Below are 13,776 nucleotides of genomic sequence, written 5' to 3'. Positions count from 1 at the left end.
ATGCAGGGAATAGGGTGCCATAGGGCTCTGGTCAAAAGTAGTGCAATATATAGGGAATAGGGTGCCAAAGGGCTCTGGTCAAAAGTAGTGGACTATATAGGGAATAGGTTGCCATTTGGGATGCAGACGGGGCTTCGCAGATAGGAATAAAGAATTGTCCTAATTATAACCCCGAGCTACAATAACAAGCATGACATTGCATTTAAAGGAGAAAACATGGTGAATCACATGGTGAATTACTTATTGATGATATTTGGGCAGCATGGTACCAAATATATTATGTATGTGCTCTATCAAACCTGGGATTGAAGACGTTTGTCTCCGACTTCTCTCTCTCAGAGATGTTGTTGAGCCCTGCTTGGTTCGGTAACATGTAGCTATATTTGTTTTGGGATGACTGATATGAAGTCGTCCATGTTTTACATTGATGTACTGGAACATTGTAACTAATACTTCTTCAGCATAGTAACACAATCAAGTTGAGGATGAGATACCAGGTATCTGCTTTAATAATGCCCTTATAACGCTATTATAGCATGAATTCTGTAGAGCAGGACAGGTGATAACGTTGTCAACTAAATATATTCCATACCAGGAGACCCCGAAATGAGGAGATTTCTCAGCCAGAGACCCCTCGGTTATGAGGAGAGCTCTCAGCCAGAGACCCCTCGGTTATGAGTAGAGCTCTCAGCCAGAGACACCTCGGTTATGAGTAGAGCTCTCAGCCAGAGACCCCTCAGTTATGAGTAGAGCTCTCAGCCAGAGACCCCTCAGTTATGAGTAGAGCTCTCAGCCAGAGACACCTCGGTTATGAGTAGAGCTCTCAGCCAGAGACACCTTGGTTATGAGTAGAGCTCTCTGCCAGAGACACCTCGGTTATGAGTAGAGCTCTCAGCCAGAGACACCTCGGTTATGAGTAGAGCTCTCAGCCAGAGACCCCTCAGTTATGAGTAGAGCTCTCAGCCAGAGACCCCTCAGTTATGAGGAGAGCTCTCATCCAGAGACCCCTCGGTTATGAGTAGAGCTCTCAGCCAGAGACACCTCGGTTATGAGTAGAGCTCTCAGCCAGAGACACGTCGGTTATGAGTAGAGCTCTCAGCCAGAGACACCTCGGTTATGAGTAGAGCTCTCAGCCAGAGACCCCTCAGTTATGAGGAGAGCTCTCATCCAGAGACCCCTCGGTTATGAGTAGAGCTCTCAGCCAGAGACACCTCGGTTATGAGTAGAGCTCTCAGCCAGAGACACGTCGGTTATGAGTAGAGCTCTCAGCCAGAGACACCTCGGTTATGAGTAGAGCTCTCAGCCAGAGACTCCTCAGTTATGAGGAGAGCTCTCATCCAGAGACCCCTCGGTTATGAGTAGAGCTCTCAGCCAGAGACACCTCGGTTATGAGTAGAGCTCTCAGCCAGAGACCCCTCAGTTATGAGTAGAGCTCTCAGCCAGAGACACCTCGGTTATGAGTAGAGCTCTCAGCCAGAGACCCCTCGGTTGAGCAGATTGACATCACGATGGGGGCAGCTGGGGCTCTCAAGCACCTCCCACTAATTTTCATGAACAAACACCATCTAAAATCCCAGCACGCTACGCCTGCTGCCAAGACCAAAAATAGCTCCATACTTCAATCGAAAAAGAACGTCTTACCAGTCTGCCACTTTTCTCTGATGTTGTTGGTTATTGGCTGTGGCAAGCTCGTGCAAAGGAAAAGGGTTATAAATAAACCTTAAAAAGGAGGCAATCTGCAATTGGGACATCATTTTAGACTTTTAAATTAATGATTTACGCATAGCTATTGATTCTGGAAGAATATAACATAAATGCTTAATGAGCTTATTTCAATCGTCTTACTCAATCAGAACCCAAAATATAAATACCGTATAGCTTCAAAATATGGTTTAAACTATCATTTTGATCCCATGGATGGTCAGTCCACAGCTCCGTCTATGAATTTGAGAGTGGTTACGTTTCTCCAGCCCGATACCTCAGCTGCCCCCCAAAAAGTTGTTGTTTGAATCCCAAATTGCCCCTTTAAAGACAAATGTAAGAGGAGATGGTGGTAAATATACAGAGGCTAAGAAGAGTTAGCTAATTTTCCTTCTTCCCTAAATAGCACCGAGGGGCTTAAAATGCAAAGTAATTACTTGCGAGTTCACAGTAGGAGAAAATGAAGTGGTAATTGGATTTTTTCCAAAAACATATGCTGGTACTCTGCAGGTATAAGGCATTTATTATTGCTAATTATATCAAGAATTATAATCCTCTGTCTCTATTAGGCTGAACTCCAACAGCTAGCTGAATAATGAATTGTGAATAGAGGTAAGATACAGTACAGGTGAACAGCTGAACTCAAGGTAATATATGTAACCTATCGGGTCATAATGTCTATCTGGTAATAATGCCTAAGAGGTAATCATGCTTAACAGGTAATAATGCACACCAGGCAATAATGTCTAAGTAATAATTCCTAACAGGTAATAATGTCTAACTGGTAATAATGTCTAACAGGCAATAATGCACACCAGGTAATAATGTCTAACAGGTAATAATGCACACCAGGCAATAATGTCTAAGTAATCATTCCTAACAGGTAATAATGTCTAACAGGTAATAATGTCTAACAGGTAATAATGCACACCAGGCAGTAATGTCTAAGTAATAATTCCTAACAGGTAATAATGTCTAACAGGTAATAATGTCTAACAGGCAATAATGTCTAAGTAATAATTCCTAACAGGTAATCATGCACACCAGGCAATAATGTCTAAGTAATCATTCCTAACAGGTAATAATGCCAAACAGGTAATAATGTCTAACAGGTAATAATGCCTAACAGGTAATAATGCTTAACAGGCAATAATGTATAACAGGCAATAATGCACAACCAGGCAATAATGTCTACCAGGTAATAATGTCTAACAGGTAATAATGTCTAACAGGTAATAATGCACACCAGGCAATAATGTCTAAGTAATAATTCCTAACAGGTAATAATGTCTAACAGGCAATAATGTATAACAGGCAATAATGCACACCAGGCAATAATGTCTAAGTAATAATTCCTAACAGGTAATAATGCCTAACAGGTAATAATGCTTAACAGGCAATAATGCCTAACATGTAATAATGCCTAACAGGTAATAATGCTTAACATGCAATAATGCCTAACATGTAATAATGCCTAACATGCAATAATGCCTAACAGGTAATAATGCTTAACAGGCAATAATGCTTAACAGGCAATAATGCCTAACAGGTAATAATGCCTAACATGTAATAATGATTAACAGGCAATAATGCTTAACAGGCAATCATTTCTAACAGGTAATAATGCTCAACAGGCAATAATGCCTAACGGGCAATAACGCCTAACAGGTAATAATGCCTAACAGGTAATAATGCTTAACATGCAATAATGCTTAACAGGCAATACTTCCTAACAGGTAATAATGGCTAACAGGCAATAATGCTTAACAGGCAATAATGCTTAACAGGCAATAATGCCTAACAGGTAATAATGCCTAACAGGTAATAATGCTTAACAGGCAATAATGCTTAACATGTAATAATGCCTAACAGGCAATAATGCCTACAGGTAATAATGCTTAACAGGCAATAACGCCTAACAGGTAATAATGTCTAACAGGTAATAATGCTTAACAGGTAATAATGCCTAACATTTTAGTTAATTTGCTTAGTATTGGACTATCAACATATGCATGTGGCTGTGCATAACCCGGTCTATTTTTATTCCACCATGTTGGTTGCAGAGCAGAGTCTAACACAAGAGGAGTTTTTTAAATACTGTAACTGTACCAACACCCATTCTCATTTGTTAGCTTTTGACTGCTCACTCCACTTTATTTTACTATAGTAGTGTATATTTTTAAATATTTTTATCATTGTGCTCTCCAAACAACGGGATACTGACAGCTCTGGCGTCAGTGCCTTCAATAGGCATTTCTTGTGACAAAAGCTCAAGGCCGGCAGTTGACATTATTTGAAAAGGTCACCCTCTCTGCCATGTTGTAGAACGTAAAAGACCGCCCAGACACATCAAGGTCAAAGCTAATGGAGCTTCAGTCTGGGTTTGATCAGCTTATTCAATCAAATTGCCAAAAAAGGGTCATCAATAAAAGTGGGGAAGTCAATTGGAGCGTTAATGAATCACTCTGTGGATGTGTTAACGAGAACAACGAACGACGTTCATGCAGACGAGATACATATCGATGAATGGGCACAATTAGATATGATTGAGTTCTCTCAGGGCAAGGCAATGTTAGAGAGGCGCTGGCAACGCTAACACTCCCAGAGCAAGCAGTGTAATTGTCCATATGTCAAGACTACTCTTAGTGTGTTAGACTACCACACCTCTAGGTTACTGCTCATAGATACAGTATAAAATGTAGGGTGAATTCACAAAAAGTGGGACACTTATTTATATATATATATAATATTTTTTATATCCGAAACATACAATATACTTACAGTGAAGCAGCTCAACAACTACATCATACCAGTCATCCAGCAACTACATCATACCAGTCATCCAACAACTACATCATACCAGTCATCCAACAACTACATCATACCAGTCATCCAACAACTACATCATACCAGTCATCCAACAACTATATCATACCAGTCATCCAATAACTACATCATACCAGTCATCCAACAACTACATCATACCAGTCATCCAACAACTACATCATACCAGTCATCCAACAACTACATCATACCAGTCATCCAACAACTACATCATACCAGTCATCCAACAACTACATCATACCAGTCATCCAACAACTACATCATACCAGTCATCCAGCAACTACATCATACCAGTCATCCAACAACTACATCATACCAGTCATCCAGCAACTACATCACACCAGTCATCCAACAACTACATCATACCAGTCATCCAACAACTACATCATACCAGTCATCCAGCAACTACATCACACCAGTCATCCAACAACTACATCATACCAGTCATCCAACAACTACATCATACCAGTCATCCAACAACTACATCATACCAGTCATCCAACAACTATATCATACCAGTCATCCAATAACTACATCATACCAGTCATCCAACAACTACATCATACCAGTCATCCAACAACTACATCATACCAGTCATCCAACAACTACATCATACCAGTCATCCAACAACTACATCATACCAGTCATCCAACAACTACATCATACCAGTCATCCAACAACTACATCATACCAGTCATCCAACAACTACATCATACCAGTCATCCAGCAACTACATCACACCAGTCATCCAACAACTACATCATACCAGTCATCCAACAACTACATCATACCAGTCATCCAGCAACTACATCACACCAGTCATCCAACAACTACATCATACCAGTCATCCAACAACTACATCATACCAGTCATCTAACAACTACATCATACCAGTCATCCAACAACTACATCATACCAGTCATCTAACAACTACATCACACCAGTCATTCAACAACTACATCATACCAGTCATCTAACAACTACATCATACCAGTCATCCAACAACTACATCATACCAGTCATCCAACAACTACATCATACCAGTCATCCAACAACTACATCATACCAGTCATCTAACAACTACATCATACCAGTCATCTAACAACTACATCATACCAGTCATCTAACAACTACATCATACCAGTCATCCAATAACTACATCATACCAGTCATCCAACAACTGCATCATACCAGTCATCCAACAACTACATCATACCAGTCATCTAACAACTACATCATACCAGTCATCCAACAACTACATCATACCAGTCATCCAACAACTACATCATACCAGTCATCCAACAACTACATCATACCAGTCATCCAACAACTACATCATACCAGTCATCCAACAACTACATCATAACAGTCATCCAACAACTACATCATACCAGTCATCCAACAGACTCCCATTCAACAACTACATCATACCAGTCATCCAACAGACTCCCATTCAACAACTACATCATAACAGTCATCCAACAACTACATCATAACAGTCATCCAACAACTACATCATAACAGTCATCCAACAACTACATCATACCAGTCATCCAACAACTACATCATAACAGTCATCCAACAACTACATCATACCAGTCATCCAACAACTACATCATACCAGTCATCCAACAACTACATCATAACAGTCATCCAACAACTACATCATACCAGTCATCCAACAGACTCCCATTCAACAACTACATCATACCAGTCATCCAACAGACTCCCATTCAACAACTACATCATACCAGTCATCCAACAGACTCCCATTCAACAACTACATCATACCAGTCATCCAACAGACTCCCATTCAACAACTACATCATACCAGTCATCCAACAGACTCCCATTCAACAACTACATCATACCAGTCATCCAACAGACTCCCATTCAACAACTACATCATACCAGTCATCCAACAGACTCCCATTCAACAACTACATCATACCAGTCATCCAACAGACTCCCATTCAACAACTACATCATACCAGTCATCCAACAGACTCCCATTCAACAACTACATCATACCAGTCATCCAACAGACTCCCATTCAACAACTACATCACACCAGTCATCCAACAGACTCCCATTCAGAGCGACACACAGAAGCATCCAGGGTCACGTTGACAGACTCCCACCAGGCCGAAAAAAACGTGGGACACTTTTTTCATTTCCATCTTCTGTAACCTCTTTTGACATCTTTTCAACATATTAGCCCAACAACACATTTCTGAAATATTCAAGATGTTTTCTAAATCACACAAATGGGACAAATTATTATATCATATTCACAGGAGGCATTACACACACATTGAGCCAAAACCATATTTTCAGTTCACGTTTGGTAAACTGGGACATCAGGTTAGTTAAACTGGGACACCATTATTATAGTCCTAATTGTACCCCAATGACAATTAAATTCACACTTTGTTGTTACGTTATCATCTTGATAATAAATGTATCAGAAATGTATCATGTGTTAGTATAATATGTTGGATAGATGTCGAAAGAGGTTACAGAAGACGAAAATGCAAAAAGTGTAAAAAAAAAAAAAACTTGAATTCACCCTACTATAGTTCTGTTTGGTACAGTACCATTGTACTCTGGAATACATGTCATTTGAACAGGATAACAGTACTACAATAACAGGAGTCCAACCTAACCTAAGCACAGGGGGGTCCCTAATGTAATTGGATGTCTTTCCCCCATTGGAAAAGCCTATAAGACTGTCCCACTTTAGCTATTCCATGATGTCCTACTTTAGCTAGCTATGGTTGGTAAAGCAAGACAACAAAATGTCAACATAATATTGGCACCTTTTTTGTATTTATTTTGTTCATAATATGCACATTTACATCACAATTTGGCACAGTGCATTAGTGATGACAGTTTCATAACCTTAACATCAAAACAGAAAAAAAGACAACAATTACCTAGCTTGATAAGCTAGCTAATACTGCTAAAAGTACAGTTAGCTAGCTTGCTTAACATTGACTTATGATCAGAGTAGCTACATTCTCCATATTGCTACGTTTGTAATGGTAAAACATTTGTTGTCATTGGTTGAAAAAGTAGAAGGTTGGCAGTAAAACAACGCAACTCAAGGTAACAACATTTTCTCAGGTTCCCACTTGTATTTCCGATTTGGTCGTTCAAGTGAAATCTCCCACTGGGAACTAAGAGCTTCCGATAACTCCGATTGCATATGAACGTGACAGTGGTCACAGATCTCACACAAGAGATCCGCATAGCAAGTTGTGGGCAATTATACAATGGGTGGGTCTAATCCTGAATGCTGATGTGTTATAACCGCATTCCAGACAGTTTCTATTCCATAAATTACCACCGGCTAAATCTAATGTATGATGTTAAAATGCCTATTTATCCTGTTCTATATGACCCTGTCTAATCAGCCCAGCCAGGCAATTTATAAACTTAATCTCCACTATAAAGATGGAGATTTGTATAAACCTTGCTGTCTGTCTCTCCGACATTTACAACATTGTTTCAATATTGAAATTCGATCTCCAGCTGTCCCATAGTAATGAACGTGTCGGGAGTCGGTACGAGACAGACAGGCAGTCTGCCAGTCAAATTCATGAATCAGCTGGCATCATTTTTATGGATATATACACAGAAATGTAAACTGAAAAAAGGTCAAATGAAATGAAGTGCAGCTAGTTTTCAGTCTTTCTAGCTTCTGTTTGAATTGACTGTGTTAGCTGTGTTGTTGGCTAGCTCCTCTGAACAACAGTGTCCAGCTTCAGTTTGAAGTGACTCTGTTAGCTGTGTTGTTGGCTAGCTCCTCTGAACAACAGTGTCCAGCTTCAGTTTGAAGTGACTCTGTTAGCTGTGTTGTTGGCTAGCTCCTCTGAACAACAGTGTCCAGCTTCAGTTTGAAGTGACTATGTTAGCTGTGTTGTTGGCTAGCTCCTCTGAACAACAGTGTCCTGACGAGAGAACACATTTTCTCTGCCAGGCAAAATCGCGCCTCATTAGCTTATTGTTATGTATGTATTCAAACATATGTCACTAGAAAACAGCAAATACACATGCAGCTACTGTGCTGTTATTCTGGCTGCGCTTTTTTGACGTGACTGTAAGTTAGCCGTAGTTGGCTAGCTAGCAAGCAAGACATAAGAACTTTGCCAGCAAGTATGGCAATGGACCATTTAGAATGAACGACTGGGTTGCGTCCATAGCAACCAAACCGATAGAACAAACGACCAGCCAGCTTGGGTATCAAACCTAGATTTGTTTCGGGACCATATCTTGCGGAAGGATAAAATTGTATGAATAAATGAATCAGAATAACATTTTTAATGAAAATATGTCAATCATTATTTGAATATGTTGGTAACCTGTTGTATAAAAGTGATAATGCCCTCGAAGCCGGTGTTTGGAGGATATTTTGGCACGGTTTAACACCGGCTTCGAGAGCATTATCCCTTAATGAAACAACAGAAGCCTGTTCATTATCAATGTTGGAAGCGAAGTGGGCAGGGGGACCGTTGGGCGATGCTAGCATAGGCAAAGGACATGAACAGGGCGGGACCAAATTTGGAATAAACTGAACCTAATTCAAATACTCTGCAATGCATGGCTCTAGCAAGCGTGACTATCCGAATTTACACATTTAAAGGATCTCGGACGTTACTGTGTACTTTGTGGGATGAGCTTCCTGTTTGAAGCTTGCTATGCCCCCCTCTATGAAGGGAGGTGGTTTCTCTGCAAGGGCTTAGTAGCAATAGTTTTGATGTTCACTTGTCACACCAAGAAATAAACACATTAGCATTAAGCTGTCCCAGTTTATATGAAATCCCACTTTTTTTGAATTCACCCTACTGAAAAAAAAACAATAATACTATGTTTTTTAAAAAGAATGTGGTACCGGTTGTCACGTGCATATGTGACAAAAATGAGACAAAAGATGCACTGTCGTGCTATAGAGAAATTAGAGAAAACTCATTCACATTCATAGATGTTATTGCTAATGCAAGCATGAATTAATCTCTAACGATTCGAGAGGCATGTTCAACAAGAGGACAGAATGTGTTGTTTATGAAAGCCACAACAACAACCCCCACCCTACCCCCCCGACGAGAAACCAGAGTCTGTCATTAAAACCAAACTTTGAATTTATTCAGTCTCACACTGAGAGACAGGGGTCATTTACCCTCTATATAGGTGGCTCATGAATATGGTAATGAAATGCAAAACATGTTGTAAAAGACAATCCGGGTCCAGGTGTATGACATTCCCTCTCCATTCGCCGGTTTCAAGTGAAGCCGATGCAAACAGTATGAGTCACGGTGTAGCCGGTCGTCTCCATTCGCTGACATCCCCATGACAACCAAACCCCTCTCTCTCTCTCTCTCTCTCTCACAGGAGCACCAGGAGTTCTTGGATGTATCATCATTATTGCATCCACTCAGGGAATAGAAAGAGCGAGGGAGAGAGAGAATAAGGGAGGTAGGGAAGGAAACATTATGGGGGGAGGGAAGGACATACTATCAGGAAATAAACACAATGAAGAGAACACACTGTATAAGCAGCAAATAATTAATCAACGTTTCGAGTTTGCTGTGGAAAGAAATCTAGGTATATAGCTAGCAGTAATTAATCTGATTTAGTTGTAGGATCAAATTTCAAATCAAATGTATTTATATAGCCCTTCGTACATCAGCTGATATCCCAAAATGCTGTACAGTAACCCAGCCTAAAACCCCAAACAGCAAGCAATGCAGGTGTAGAAGCACGGTGGCTAGGAAAAACTCCCTAGAAAGGCCAAAATCTAGGAAGAAACCTAGAGAGGAACCAGGCTATGAGGGGTGGCCAGTCCTCTTCTGGCTGTGCCGGGTGGAGATTATAACAGAACATGGCCAAGATGTTCAAATGTTCATAAATGACCAGCATGGTCATATAATAATCACAGTGGTTGTCGAGGGTGCAGCAAGTAAGCCCTTCAGGAGTAAATGTCAGTTGGCTTTTCATAGCCGATCATTAAGAGTATCTCTACCACTCCTGCTCTCTCTAGAGAGTTGAAAACAGCAGGTCTGGGACAGGTAGCACATCCGGTGAACAGGTCAGGATTCCATAGTCGCAGGCAGAACAGTTGAAACTGGAGCAGCAGCACGGCCAGGTGGACTGGAGACAGCAAGGAGTCATCATGCCAGGTAGTCCTGAGGCATGGTCCTAGGGCTCAGGTCCTCAGAGAGAGAGAAAGAAAGAGAGAAAGAGAGAATTAGAGAGAGCATACTTAAATTCACACAGGACACCGGACAAGACAGGAGAAGTACTCAAGATATAACAAACTGACCCTAGCCCCCCGACACATAAACTACTGCAGCATAAATACTGGAGGCTGAGACAGGAGGGGTCAGGAGACACTCTGGCCCCGGACAGGGTCAAACAGGAAGGATATAATCCCACCCACTTTTCCAAAGCACAGCCCCCACACCACTAGAGGGATATCTTCAACCACCAACTTACCATCCTGAGACAAGGCCGAGTATAGCCCACAAAGATCTCCGCCACGACACAACCCAAGGGGGGGCGCCAACCCAGACAGGAAGATCACATCAGTGACTCAACCCACTCAAGTGATGCACCCCTCCTAGGGACGGCATGAAAGAGCACCAGTAAGCCAGTGACTCAGCCCCTGTAATAGGGTTAGAGGCAGAGAATCCCAGTGGAAAGAGGGGAACCGGCCAGGCAGAGACAGCAAGGGCAGTTCGTTGCTCCAGAGCCTTTCCGTTCACCTTCACACTCCTGGGCCAGACTACACTCAATCATATGACCCACTGAAGAGATGAGTCTTCAGTAAAGACTTAAAGGTTGAGACCGAGTTTGCGTCTCTCACATGGGTAGGCAGACCATTCCATAAAAATGGAGCTCTATAGGAGAAAGCCCTGCCTCCAGCTGTTTGCTTAGAAATTCTAGGGACAATTAGGAGGCCTGCCTCTTGTGACCGTAGCATACGTGTAGGTATGTACGGCAGGACCAAATCAGAGAGATAGGTAGGAGCAAGCCCATGTAATGCTTTGTAGGTTTGCAGTAAAACCTTGAAATCAGCTCTTGCCTTGACAGGAAGCCAGTGTAGGGAGGCTAGCACTGGAGTAATATGTGATCATTTGGGGTTCTAGTCAGGATTCTAGCAGCCGTATTTAGCACTAACTGAAGTTTATTTAGTGCTTTATCCGGGTAGCCGGAAAGTAGAGCATTGCAGTAGTCTAACCTAGAAGTAACAAAAGCATGGATTAATTTTTCTGCATCATTTTTGGACAGAAAGTTTCAGATTTTTGCAATGTTACGTAGATGGAAAAAAGCTGTCCAAAAATGGGCTATTCATGTCGGCTACTACAGATGGACATTGCTTTCGAGACTGGACTCACTGGGGTGGCTCCCGAGTGGTCCAGCGGTCTAAGGCATTGCATCTCAGTGCTAGAGGCTTCACTACAGTCCCTGGTTCAATTCCAGGCTGTATCACAACCGGCTGTGATTGGGAGTCCCATAGGGCAGTGCACAATTGGCCCAGCGTCATCCGGCTTAGGGTTTGGCCGGGGTAGGCCATCATTGTAAATAAGCATTTGTTCTTAACTGACTTGCTTAGTTAAATCAAGTTTTTTTTAAAGTTGTGTACCACGACTGTCTAGCAATCCAAAGGTTGTGTGTTCAGGTCGCATCAGGGGGACATAGAACTGTAACATCTTCACTATAACCCTTCCTCTAACCCCTTTTGTAACTTTAATCTAATTCACCTAACCTGCTATGTACATTCTCCTAACCTTTGTGGTTAGTTCTCCTAACTAGTAACATAAATTATTTCTGTGTAACTCTTCTATTATTATTGCTCAACAAGAAGCCTGGTCTCAGAGAAAGACGTGTAATACTGTACTTTCTCCCTCAGTTACGTCATCCAATCCGTATGATATTGTACGAACGCGTGAGACATATGATACGGATACTATAAGTCCTCTAATTAATTTGATATTGTACAAGCTATATTTTTCCTTCATAATGTAGCCTAACGTAACGGAATATATACTAAATGGAGAGAAACAAATTTACATGCCAAATCTTACGAATTTCCATGATGCCAGGCTGTGCTTTCAGAATTTCAATGAAGTATTGTACAGTAGCCCAGTGCTACATCATTATGTAAAAACTATCACAGATATCCAAAAGTTGTCCTTTATACCAGTCAATGAATTACTCACTTTTATTTCCAACCCAAATGGTAATGGTAATCTGTTATTACTGGCCTGTTATTACTGGCCTAATAAGCTACCTGATAGTAACCACAATCATGAGAAACATGCCAGCAAACAATATCTCTGCTACTGTCGTCATTATGTGAAATGGCACTCCTTTTACTCCTTCCTATGAAAGAACACAAATAACTAGTAGGACTACCAATAACATGAACTCTATTGTCATGGACTGAATGCCGTTGATTTTCTGAATGGACGGGTATCATTTTAAATTGCGCTGTCCCTGGTCTGTAGTGTCGATACCCAGTGATCTGTGCTCGTACAGTATGCCACAGCGTGCATCACACCAGATAAAATTATCACCTTGCCATCGGTGTTGTTCTGGCAATTAAAGAGTGACGCAATCGAGCGGGCAGGGATGTCAGGTGCTTTGACAGCTATCCATTGTGTTCCCTGTCTATGTTGTTCTAAAGCCAGAGATAGACTCTCGTTCTGATCCCTTCTTTATCTGAGCTGACCAGAAGCAGGACAGGGGTTTGGAATACACACAGAGGCCAGTGATGAGTTTATTTGTGGAGGGGGTGATGTGTATGTGCATTGTTTCAGCCCCAAGGCCAAAGCCCAGAACCCGCTGGGCCGCTACTGTAGATGGGCGATATATAAATAGCCAGCTGAAGAGAAGAGGGGCACTCTTTTCCTCTTTCCTGAGGTTAATATCCCATGCAAGCCATTTTAGAGGTCTCCTGTGTACAACATTTAAAAGAGACTAGAGAGAAAGAAATAGATAATGACTCCCACAGAATAACAATGTTTTCCCGGCCCACTCAGTCGATCCTCGGGAACAGGTTCAGTCTAAATTCACTTATCTCTCAGTTAAAACCAGTGCTTATTCACACTGAAGCATGCTCAGTCTGCCATCTGTTTCCTTGTTTTTTCATATTTTCAAACATCTCTTTTTAGGTTATCATAAAGAGGAATATGTACTTAGTCGTTGTTGGAACAGTCATCTGAACAG

The sequence above is a fragment of the Oncorhynchus nerka genome, linkage group LG4 (assembly GCF_034236695.1).
Source record: "Oncorhynchus nerka isolate Pitt River linkage group LG4, Oner_Uvic_2.0, whole genome shotgun sequence".
Lineage (NCBI taxonomy): Eukaryota > Metazoa > Chordata > Actinopteri > Salmoniformes > Salmonidae > Oncorhynchus > Oncorhynchus nerka.
The sequence above is the reverse complement of the archived record's forward strand: the minus strand, read 5'-3'. Positions refer to the sequence as shown.